This window comes from Micropterus dolomieu, linkage group LG01 (genome assembly GCF_021292245.1).
Source record: "Micropterus dolomieu isolate WLL.071019.BEF.003 ecotype Adirondacks linkage group LG01, ASM2129224v1, whole genome shotgun sequence".
In the NCBI taxonomy this organism is placed as follows: domain Eukaryota; kingdom Metazoa; phylum Chordata; class Actinopteri; order Centrarchiformes; family Centrarchidae; genus Micropterus; species Micropterus dolomieu.
In genome coordinates, this window is record NC_060150.1 from 30,101,678 (window position 1) to 30,114,262 (window position 12,585).

At 39.6% G+C, this 12,585-nt stretch overlaps 1 long non-coding RNA gene across 1 annotated transcript in view; it reads left to right on the forward strand.

Moving 5' to 3' along the window:
* Positions 1-9,796: 9,796 nt before the first annotated feature.
* The window catches only part of LOC123974775, a 17,401-nt gene continuing 14,612 nt past the window's right edge, over positions 9,797-12,585 (forward strand). Inside the window, exon 1 of the long non-coding RNA XR_006825922.1 lies at positions 9,797-9,910. This is a non-coding gene — a long non-coding RNA (uncharacterized LOC123974775). The remainder of the gene's footprint in view (positions 9,911-12,585) is intronic.

Here is a 12,585-nt window from a genome sequence, read left to right on the forward strand (position 1 = left end):
GGAGACATGGATTATCAAAGTTCTCGCAATGACCAAGGCTGGTAAAATTAAGGTTATTATTTTGGCGCTGTTAATTACGTCATTGCCGGACAATCAGTTGGTGGAGTATTTTTTTTGTCAGAGCAATGCATGATGGTATATAGGGCTTTGTTAGTGACCATCAGTTGAATGGCGAGCTCACTATATAGTGGACTACCATATATAGTAAGTAGTGGGTGATTTCAGACACAGCCTAAATGTTTGCCCCAAAAACAATGTTGCTGTGCTCTTTTCTGACTTGTGATATAGAAAGTATTACAATATCAGATCATACTCCAGTTTACTTAAAAGTTTCGCATGGGGAGATCCAACAGCATTCAAGGTGATGGCAATTTAATACACATCTGTGAAATGACCCAAATGTTTTTTTTGTATTTCCAAACTGATCTGATGTCTTTTGAGGTAAGGTATCTTCCTAAAACACTAGCCTGATTCGTAAGAATGATAAACAAGGGGATGAATGTTCATTCTGCCTATTAACTTGCTAGACCTGGATTTTAAGCTTCTCTATAAACTATTAGTGTTGAGACTGGAAAAAAATCGTTCCATAAATTATTAATAATGACCAAACAGGGTTAATTGCTGAAAGGAATCTTTTAACAATTTTCGACAGCTGATGAACATAATTTAGTTGGGCCGTCGTTGTTTTTCACACTTGGGAAATTTGGTTTAGGTGAATATTAAATTGTTGTACTATAATCCATTGGGGACAGTTATCACAAACAATAAATGCTCTCCCTACTTTACACTTGGCAGGGGTACGTGACAAGGGTGCCCCTTATTGCCTTTATTATTGCCTTTAGCCCCTTGCAGAAGCCATTACAACCCACCCCAATATTTATGGTATACCAATTAATAAAAAGCAATAGAGGATCTCTTTGTATGCGGACCATGTTTTATTGTTTATCACACAACCAGAGATCCTCTTCTGTATTTCCATAAAGTGAGGTCCCCAACAATAGATTGGACATGAAATGACCCACACTCTGTATTGTTAGATAGAAGCATTCAGTCTGGGTAAACCATTAACACCAGCTAGTGTTCCATTTATCTCGAACTGGCAAGAATCAGAGGTTGCAGATTGTAATCTCATTGTTATAGCTACACTAAAGGGATGTGATTAATAAAAGGGGTGGAAAAGCACTAAGATTTTCTCACCAATTACTACAATACAAAAAGCATGGATTTTCTTCCATGAATGACAATAATAATGGGTTTTCGTTGTGGGGAAAAGGCGTCGTTTGGTCAATTAAAGTTGAAACATAAACTACCACACACATTTTTCAGTTTCCTGCAAGAGAAGTTTCAAACCCGCACTGGATGTAAATTTGATCTAGAAATATCCACAGCTGAGCAATTACTTTATAAAACATGCAGAAATAAGTTTAAAGTAGGACACTGTTATGAGACTCTTACAAGTCTAGTAAACGATACAATCTTGCAAACATGGGCTCAAGACCTTGGGGTGGAAAAACATGACAGAGACAGGGATCTTGCTAAAGGACTGCAGTTGAAAATTAGCCAGTAGGCTAACACTGGCACATTTGCATTTATGTTGATTAATGTGTGTTGACTTGTGTTTCACAGGAATCCTCCAGAAAGTCACACTTGAAAGGTGTGAAGTCAAACCCGTGGATGCAGCTTACAGCTACGATTGGCCAGTGATTAATGACCTGTGATGTCACCTCATCAGCAAAACAACGCGATCAGTGATCATTTAATGGTGTATTCTTAGCCAACGCTAAAGTAATGTCAGTAATGTTGTGCGTCACACAGACACAGTCTTTGCATGCTAACTAACTCCTTTCATCTTAGCACCACTGCACAGATCACATAAACATAAACCTCTGATTTGGCCTTAAATACAGCCACAAATGGTTGAGGGAAACCCTCCTTCAGTCTGCTTCTTTTGTTCTGCAACACGTGTCCATCGTCGTGCATGAGGCAAAACAAAGACACACACATACAGAACCAGTTTCTCTGATGAAGTGCTATGAGAAACTGGTTATTCAGCAACATCCCAGCCAGCCTGGACCCTCACCAGTTTGCTTTCAGAACCAACAGATCCACAGAGGATGCCATCTCCACTGACCTCCACTCAGCCCTCACACACCTTGAGAAAAACAACACCTACATCAGAATGCTGTTTGTGGATTTCAGCTCAGCATTCAACTCAATCTCCCCCATGAAACTGATCAGCAAACTCACCACTCTGGGTTTAAATACAACACTCTGCAACTGGATATTAGACTTCCTCATAAACAGACCCCAGTCAGTTCGAATTGGCGGAAATCACCTCCTCTACTCTACAACTTCCACTCAACACCGGAGCCCCCCAGGGCTGTGTGCTCAGCCCCCTCCTGTTCACGCTGTACACCCACAACTGCATCCCCAGACATGGTGAGAACTCTGTTGTGAAGTTTGTGGATGACACCATCATCAGGCCGGATTTCAAACAACGATGAGACTTCATATCGGGAGGAAATTCATAATCTTGCAGAGTGGTGTACAGAGAACAACCTACTTCTCAACATCAGCAAAACTAAAGAGTTGATCGTTGATTTTGGGAAAAAGGAGTTAAAGATACACACTCCTGTCTACATCAGTGGTGCTAAGGTGGAGCAGGTGAATAGTTTCAAGTTCCTGGGAATCAGCATCACAGAGAACCTGAGATGGTCATCTCACATATCCATGCTGGTGAAGAAAGCTCAGAATCGACTATATTTCTTGAGGAAGCTTAAGAAGGCCAAATTCCCACGCCAAGTTCTTGTGAGCTTTTACAGTGGAGCAATAGAAAGCACCCTGACTGGAAACATCACAAAGAGGCATTGGATGTGCACGGCCCAGGACCGGAGGGCTCGGCAGCGGGTGATTAAAACTGCTTAGAAGATCATTGGTACCCATCTCCTGAGCATCAGTGATATCGGTGAGGTGAGGTGCCTACGCAGAGCCCAAAGGTTACTAAAGGACAGTACCCACCCAGCCACAGTCTGTTCACCCTGCTGCCTTCTGGGAAGAAATATGGAAGTTTCTGCTGCCGCACCACCAGACAGCAGAACATCTTTTTCCCCCAAGCTATCAGACTCTTAAGATCAAATTCGTCCTCAGCACTGCTCCACAGAATATAGACAGTGGAAGACCCATTCACTACAGTAATGTTACTTACTGCGGTCTAACTGTAATAAAGTGTGGCAACAATCTCATTTATAATATTCAGTCCAGCTTACGTTATCATCCAATGCATTTAGCTGTGCTAACATTGCTAAGCCTCAGGTGGAAGATGGCTGGTGAAAGAAAGCCGGTAGAAGAGCTAACGCAGCTAACTAAATGCAGTTAAGGTAACGTTATCATGCAAGGAGCATGGATTAGTTCAACTAAGGTATGTGGGAGTTTACCTGAATTTACATCATGCTGTGTGAAACTGTCTGTCCCTGTAGGTCAGTCTCTGCTCACTCATGAGTTCAAACACACATATGAGCACACACCTGGTTACAATTCAGAAACTGCACCGCTAATGGTTGCTGAAAACTACATACAGCCCCTTTAAGAATGGTGCCCCAAGGTGAATTTTACTTTAAGTTAAATTCTATTGTTAACGATTAAATAATAGTAACAATATTTATTGTTACATTATTTAATATAAATAATTATGCCAATTAAACCATAATTCTCAACAGTTGATCATTTTCTGTCATTCCACTTATCAAATAATTGACTAATCTTTTTAGCTCTAGAATAGGGAGATTGATTTTATTAATGAGTTAATGTTGCAATTTCAGCATGTTTTGTTGTTCTTCCAATTGTTCCTGTTATGGCACTTTTTCATTCAATGGTATTCATACAACTGTAAGAAAGATGAGCTTTTCTACAGCACAGTGCAGCTGGTGTGTGTCAATCAACTCAGGTCTGTACTGTATGAGCAGCCTATATCCTACTGCTGCCCAGCAACAATGGCATCACAACCGACTTTTAAAAGAGTTTTTCAAATTTGAGCCAGTAATCTAAATTGTCCTCAACTATTCCACTCCTCCTGCTGATATCTGTATACATTTTGAGAGATCTCATCACAATTTCTTGCCTTCACATTCACTGCCATTTATTCTTTTATGGCGCAAAAAAACACTTTCCAGTGAGACAAAAAATAGCCTGAGCTTTATAATCTATCACCTTTTAGTTACCGCAAGTCTCCTGACACAAATCTTTTCTTTCAAAAGCTGTTGCCTTTTTCTTTTTCAATATTTACATCATTTGTAGGATTCAGTGGGCTTTGGGCAAAGTGCCATAGACAGGCAACACATTCAGATGTTTTTGTAAGTCATTGGTTTCCATCTTCAAAGTCTTGTGGTTATAGTCCACATAAATCTTGCTTGCAACCAAATTTAGAGATGTCACACCATAGGACAGTTAAATCTTTTACAGCAAATGACATATCAAACCTCAACTACTTATTAATCAATAACCAATTTAAAATATTTATTTATTTTTGTGGTCAATTTACATTTTACATATTATATCTTTTAGGGTGTGGAGAAAACCAGAGCACCTGGAGTAAACCCACAACAAAGAGGGGAGAAAATCAATCTCCACACAAAAAAAGTTCAGACTCAGAAACTGGACAGCACCATGGGACACTGGGCACGGTTTTCATCATAGAAACAGATCTTAATAAAGTTTATTGCAGCTTCAGTAATATCTGATAGACAGATAGAGGTGGCTAAACGAGAACCAAAGTACTGCATTTTAAAATAAATTTAATCATAACTTTTTTTTTTTTAGTTTTGTGATCTGTTGCACCCCTGATCGCTTTGTGTCAGAATATCAGCTTATGATATTGCTAGTTGAAATTACACATTTGATCAAATTAATGTAAACCAAATGCTACTTAATACACAAGTGCCAGAATAAACTGGAACCTGAGGCTGCTATACCAGTATATGAATGTAAGTTTTATTTATATTACATCAGAACAAAACAAAAAGAAAACACACAATTCAGGACTAGACTGCATTACCAGGGAAACTGATGTAGAATTGAGCACCAAAAAAATTATAACCAAACTGGTAGGCAAATTAAGAAATAAACGCACACACGCTCAAACCACATAAAATCAAATCAGATACTATGGAATAACACTAAATGTAACTACACACAGCACACTAAGCTACACAAAGCACCCATGCAAAATGGTTACACTACCCTTCAGTTCCCCCCTTTAATACACCCAGAAACACAAGACATGGCCCATTCAATGACCTAGTGGGAGCACAACAAATCCAACAGGTGGGAAAAACAGTGGTTGGCTCTCCTAATAACATCTATTTAAAACAAAAGACAAACAGAAACACAATAAGAGTCACTGAATTATCTTTTTACATTGTTAGTCCTCCTGATAGTCTCGTCATGTGATGCTGTTCTTTCTGGTTCTATCAGTTCAGTCACTCTGTGCACTGTACAAATATCACCTTTTGTCACCTCCAGAGACCAGTTTGTGAGTCGGCTCATTAATACACTGTACTGTGGATCACCATTACAACCATTAACAACCATTAACTCCATCAGTGGATCAGATTATGCTGTTAGCTGGTTGTTCCAGTCCATCCCAAAGTTCTGTTTCTAGTGAAGTAAAGTGAAAATGAAGTCAGCGTGAGGCTTGCATGATGTTGTTTTTGTTAATTTTATTTAACCTTTATTTAACCAGGAAGTCCCTTGACATTGAAATCTCTTTTCCGAGGGAGACCTGGCCAAGACGGCACACCAAGTACAATTTAAATAGAAATACAGCATAGTCAAAACAAACAAGCATCACACAGGAAAGGAAAGGAACAGGTCACATGTGGCAGTTACATTTTGAGTTACATGATGTAACAGGATGAATGTTTTAAATAAATGCAAAGGCCATTTTAAATAAATGTTTTGTGAGCAGGTGTGTTAGACAAGCAGACTAAGGACATGTATTACTGGAACCATGTCCTGTGGTCTGATGAGACCATGACAAACTTATTTGGTTCAGATGGTGTCAAGCATGTGTGGCGGCAACCAGGTGAGGAGTAAAATGACAAGTTTGTCTTGCCTACATCAAGCGTGGTGGTGGGAGTGTCATGGTCTGGGGCTGCATGAGTGCTGCCGGCACTGGGGAGCTACAGTTTATTGAGGGAACCATGAATGCCATCATGTACTGTGACATACTGAAGCAGTGCATGGTCCCCTCCCTTTGGAGATTGGAACACAGGGCAGTATTCCAACATGACAACGACCCCAATCACACTTCCAAGACGACCACTGCCTTGCTAAAGAAGCTGAGGGTAAAGGTGATGGACTGACCAAGCATGTCTTCAGACCTAAACCCTACTGAGCATCTGTGTGGCATCCTCAAACGAAAGGTGGAGGAACGCAAGGTCTCTAACATCCACCAGTTCCGTGATGTCGTCATGGAGGAGTGGAAGAGGACTCCAGTGGCAACCTGTGAAGCTCTGGTGAACTCCATGCCCAAGAGAGTTAACGCAGTGCTGGAAAATAATGGTGGCCAAAAAATATTGAGACTTTGGGCCCAATTTGGACATTTTCACTGAAGAAATTTACACTGTTATACAAGCTGTACACTCACTACTTTACATTGTAGCAAAGTGTCATTTCTTCAGTGTTGTCACATGAAATGATATAATCAAATATTTACAAAAATGTGAGGGGTGTACTCACTTTTGTGAGATACTGTAGATGATCAGGTTCAGTCAAGTTTTGCCTCATGTTGTAAAGCAGGTCTGGTGTTTGACAGAGGGGTCTTGATGGCTCAGTGGATAAGACACATGCCTTTAGCTTTGGATAAAACCGTCAGCTAAATGAATAAATGTAAATGTCTATAGGAGATCAATTGACAAACCAGTATTCAATTTTAAAATGTTTTTATTTGCAACACATGTTCAATCATACTAAGTAAAAGAACAGTATTAAAAAAGCTTAATTTAAAAGGTAAAATACTAATCATATTAATCAACTGTTTAACCATATGTTTGCCCAACAATTATATTTTAGAATGAGAAAGTTTTTGAAGAAATATCTGTCAGTTTGTATGATTAGATTCAGTGTTTATGTAATCTAATAATAAGGTTTCAATACAATGTTAGTCAGATGAAACGCTTGTCATGAAGTGTGCAGTGCCTAACAGTGGTGTTGATTGTATGCCAAACAATCCAAATTACTGGTCTTCATTTGGGATGAAATTCTGGTATTAAAATTTGTGGAGATTTTGATATTTGACATCATTTTCATGTTCACATAAATTTATAATGAATTAAGAGTTTTAAATCATGTCTGTAGACCCTTTAGAAAGGGTGGATCCCATTAGTCTGCTGCCAGTCAGTGGTCCTCATGGTGGGATAAAAACACATGTGTGTGTGTGTGTAGTTGTGGAGCAGGTGCTTCCTCTTTTTGCAGCTTTTCTCCACTGACCTTTGCCTCTTAAGAACATTACTTCATGTGTACTTATATCAATAGCACGCACACACACACACACACACACACACACACACACACACACACACACATCCAAACTGTTTCCAGATATTTTTTTCAGATTATTCTTAGCTGCTTGAGTCATGGCTTCCTCCATTGTTCAATATTAACACAGTTGTTCAAAGCTGTTCATGAGAGGTTTGATAAAGGCTGAAAAAGCAGAATTAGCCCCCGTCTGTGTTGTTATTCCTGGATCGCACATTTTGTGCTATTTTAACATGGCCTTAAGTGGGAAAATAAACAATGTTTTCTTCCCTTCTGTGACCATTGTAAAGTTTGAATAGAGACACTGATTGTATCGCATTTTCCCACTGTGCTAATTGTAACATTAAGGTGTTCAGGGAAAACAGAAATGATTGTTCATCAAACGCAATCAGCAAAGCCAAAGACAGTTAGTAACGTTTAGCTTAAGCTGAATATCATCAGTAGAGTGTAAATACGATCTTGTGTAGATAGAAAAATAGATAGATTTTTTTATTCATCCCCTCAGGGAAACTGCAGTGTTGCAATAGTAGCGGAAAATAAAATTACATTTACAAAACATACACAGCTTACACAAAACAAGAATGAGGTAGGTAAACAATTTACAAATATATATCCATAGGAACGCTACTAAACTGCTGGATACCATAAATGAAAATTGGCTTTAAGATATCCATAAGTAGAATAAAATAGATTTAAGATACACGATACTGGTTAATTGCATAAAGATTCAAGTACACCACCTCGGTAACACCTTCTGCATAAGTTCTGGACTAATCAATCCCATGAGAATAGTTATACTGTTATATAGAACAGACTTTGAAAAATATGCAAAGGGTGCAGATTACTACTTTATAAAGCTAAGACTCTAAGACTGAAGCTGTACATCAGCATTCAGCATTCAGCTCTCCTCTCTCTGTCATCACTTTTGACACAGATACTTTAGGAGTTTCCACAGGACGGGTGACTCAGTGCAGGCACGTGCAGGACAGCCCCATTTGGAAAGCCTGTTAATGGCTTTCCAGTCTGTCCAGAATTTCCCAAAGAGCTCCTCCAGCCAACACAGAGAGGTTTGCTCTGGCTGTAGATGAGGGCAGGAAGACAAGTCTAAGCTGCAGGACGCTAATATTAAAGGAACAGGAACACATCTGTGTAAAGGTCCAGGTGCTGCTGGCGCGATAATGATTATACAGTCTGCAGTCTGACTAACTTTAGTCTTAACAAAGTTCACAGACTGAACCATATCCTCTATATGAAGGAAGAGGAAACTTTCTAAGTGTTTGTAAGTAATTTATGACCTCTATAGGACAAGTAGGAATTGCAAACAACAATCATCCATCAATAGTTTAATAATTTATGCAAATAAATGAAAGAATAAATGCTTTTGCTGTGTTGGTACCTTGTGTCAGAGGTTATTTAGGCTATGCCAACATTAATATCTTGTTTCTTCTGGAAATACATTTTACCAAATGAGAATTACAATCTTTTCTCAATCAGCTTCTCATGATAGGTTTTATGATAATACATGAACACATAGTTTTCTGCTAAAGTTAGAAAAGTTTTGGTTATTTCATATGTTTTCTAATGTTGCTTATTTAGACATTAACATTTAATGTTTTAGAGAAATGAGTACGATTTGAGGCCACATTTTAAATTTAAGATGCCAGAATTTTAGTTTACAACTTTCAAAAAACATTATCAACAGAATATGAAGAATGAACAGTCCTGAAGTCATGTCAAAGATGTTTATGTATTATGTTGCAGAAATATCATACGATGTTAGCATGCTAACCAGCTAGCGCAGGCCCATCCTGTGTTGCAATACCACTTTGTACCTCAAGAAGCGATAGTCCAATAGTATCGCTCAGGCCTCCTACTCATGTTTTAGCTAGATGTATGTGAGCAGCAAGTTCTCTATGTTACACAAGCTCTTTTGTTTTTTTGTCTAATAAATAAACATAGTAAACTCTTAAAATGTCAAGAAAGGAACTATTCTTTCATCTATTTTCCTTATTAAGAAAAATTCCCTGCTGGCATTCCCCGCTGGGTCCCCCTCGCCCATAGCCTGAAGACTTCCTCCTCCAGGCAGTACTAAGCTCCTGTGTAAACACCAACACTGCTCCAAGCTCCAAATCCAGGAGGAGTTAGCTAATTCATAGTTTTCACGTGATGTTTCAAGGGGAGTACCCCCTTGGAGGGCCAAAAAAATGTTTACTTTCCGCTGCCCGCCAACTAGGAAGCAAGTTATAAGCTGCGGAATGGTTGTTGTGTTATCGGATGCAACAACAGACAAGGAGACAAGCCTGGGCTGTGTTTCAACAGAATTCCTTTCGATAAAGAAAACCTTGGCAGCAGTGTAAGATGAGGGATTCTCCACAAGGTAAATGTAAACAACACCTCAGTCGAACACTGGCAGGGACCTGGCGGTTTTTAACAGCAGAAATACGTAAGCGGGTGTTGAATAGATGCAGAGAAACATTAGTATTGATTTGGAGTCATGTTTCAGACAATTTGATGATAAGTCCAATATTCACTCCCTTTTTAAATGTTTTGCTTTCCACCAAATCCTGCGGGAAATATATCTGGCTTTTTAGCAGGTAAATTCTCCTTTATGTTCACCAGCTAGCCATTAACTTTGTCTGTCTGCTGTTTGGTGCTGGGCAGGTAGTGTATTTCTCAGATTACTCAAGATGAAAATGCTTGTATGACTCCAGGTCCACAGCTATGTACATGCTACTCAGTTCACTCCTAATGACTGTGTAGCCTCATTAAATTGGAGCAGGACACAGACTAAATGAAATTAGTTCTCTCAGAACTTCAAAGAGCCCTAAGTCCTAGATAAAGTCTTCATTAAGCTACCTGCAAGTAAAGCGTGCCCTTTTCAGAATGCTCACAGATCTCAGAATACACAAAGTTAATTCAAGCTGTTTATCAACAGATATTAGTTCTTCAAACATCCTCCAAGGTAAACATGTACTGTACATTTGTAATGCTTCTACCCTTAAACTGAGTACTTGAATTGTTGAGTTGAAGGTGTTTAATAAATTAATAGTGTTCTGAAAAAGTAATTTTGTTTTCAGAGAGAATCCATCATCAAGGCCTTCTATCTAATTTATTCTGATCACACATGCATAGACTATTACAATTACAATAAATAACTTCATTTGTGATTTACTTACACAACCATTAAACACAATCACATTTAATCAATGGCATTGCATTACATTTGAGTAATTTAATCAGTAAATAATTAATAATGTAGTGTAGTTACTATAAATACACTGACACCTCTAATTTTCAGTTGTATAATATGTGCATTGTAAACAAGACATGGCTGCCAGAGCTGATTGTGGCCATACTAGACAATGTTTGTGACTCCACAAGACAAGCCCAGCATGTTTCAAAAGGGACCATGTTTTCGACAGATCTGCCACTGACTGGCTAGTACTCGTTGCCCCTGTTAGTTAGATTGGTTAAGTAAAGGGTTAGGGTGGGGTTAGGGGTAGGGTGCTGACTCATCACTGTTCTTGCGGTCAACATCCATGTTCACCATCTTAGCTCAGTGACTTCCTTCTCTTCAGGACCTATACGCCTCCAGGACTCTGAAGTTAGCAGTAAAGATTTCAGCTGAACCCCCCCCCCCCCCCCCCCCCCCCCCCCCAACCCTGGACACAAACAGTTTCAGACTCTACCCTCCAGCAGGAGGCTGCGGCCCTTTACTACCAAAACCTCTCGCCACAAAAATAGTTTCTTTACATCTGGGCGTAGCCTCATTAACAAGGCCCGAGTCCCCCACTGACACTCCCCCCTTTCAAATAATGCAAATTTCTCTGCACGTGTAAATATTATTTCATTTGTTATCACGCACAAACATGGAACATTGCACATATTTGTTGTTAATTGCTAATCACTGTTATTTTATATTCTTTTATTTTGTCAGTTTACGTCCACAATATCTTCTTCCGCTACACAACACAAACCCGGCGTAACACACACATGTAGATATCTGCTACGTTGTACTTTTCTCAGGACATAGTTTTTGTCTATTCTTTTATTATTCTTATATAACTTGCATCTGTTTGGAATATATTTTCTCTCTGTCTGCCTGCCTGTCTCTCTGGGCAAAACTGCTTGCTACTCCCTCTACCTACATAGTTCCACTCCGTCTGCGTGTTCATGCGGAAGGTCCACCACATTGAGTGCCATCAGAAACCAATGAGGGCGGAGTGGTAGTGGGTTGTTAAACCCTCAAATATCGAGTCAGCACCGATGCTGGCTTGTTGAAGGTGTGCTACACCTTTCCTGCTGTCTCTCTGCACGCCTCGTTAACCTGATCCCGGTCACCTGTGTTGCTCCTTCCCAGCTCTTTAACCCATGTGTGCATATATACTTCTTCATTTCCTTAGTCTGTGTCTCGTCATTGTAGTGTGTTACACTCAGTCATGTTCGTGGTAGAGTGTTCTGTCTACCTGTGTGGATCTTCCTGTCAACTGCCTGTAAGCCTGTTTACCTGTTGCCGTTGTGGATTAAAATCCCTGAACCTTATCTCTGTCTTGGTGTCTTGCGTTTGGGCTCACCTCCTCTGCGCTCCTCCATGAACCCTGACACAGTGTCTTGAATCATTTAGGCCACTTGTCACAAGGAAGACGGACCTTTCAGAAATATAAAGTTTTGATAATCTTTATTTCCTGGCTGACGTAATCTGCACTCTGCGCATGCGTTGGCGTCTGTAGCCACCTGTCGGAAGCTCCGTCTTGAACCGGACTCTTATCCAGTTTTAATCCACTTTTTTCGTTACATTTTTTATATCCTTTTATTTAACTTAACTTTATTTAAGTTTTACGTGGGTTAAGGATTTTAGTCATCCGACATGGATTTTAAGATAGATGACCGTAAAAACGCGATCAACGCTACTGATCGCAACAAAGCTCCGGTGACTATGCAAGCCGAGATAACTCTGCCCCTTGAGGACTGCTCACTCTTTAAGAAAGCGAACAAGAAGATTGCTGACCTTATGGAAGACATCCGACGACTTTCAGAGGAACTCAAAGAAGC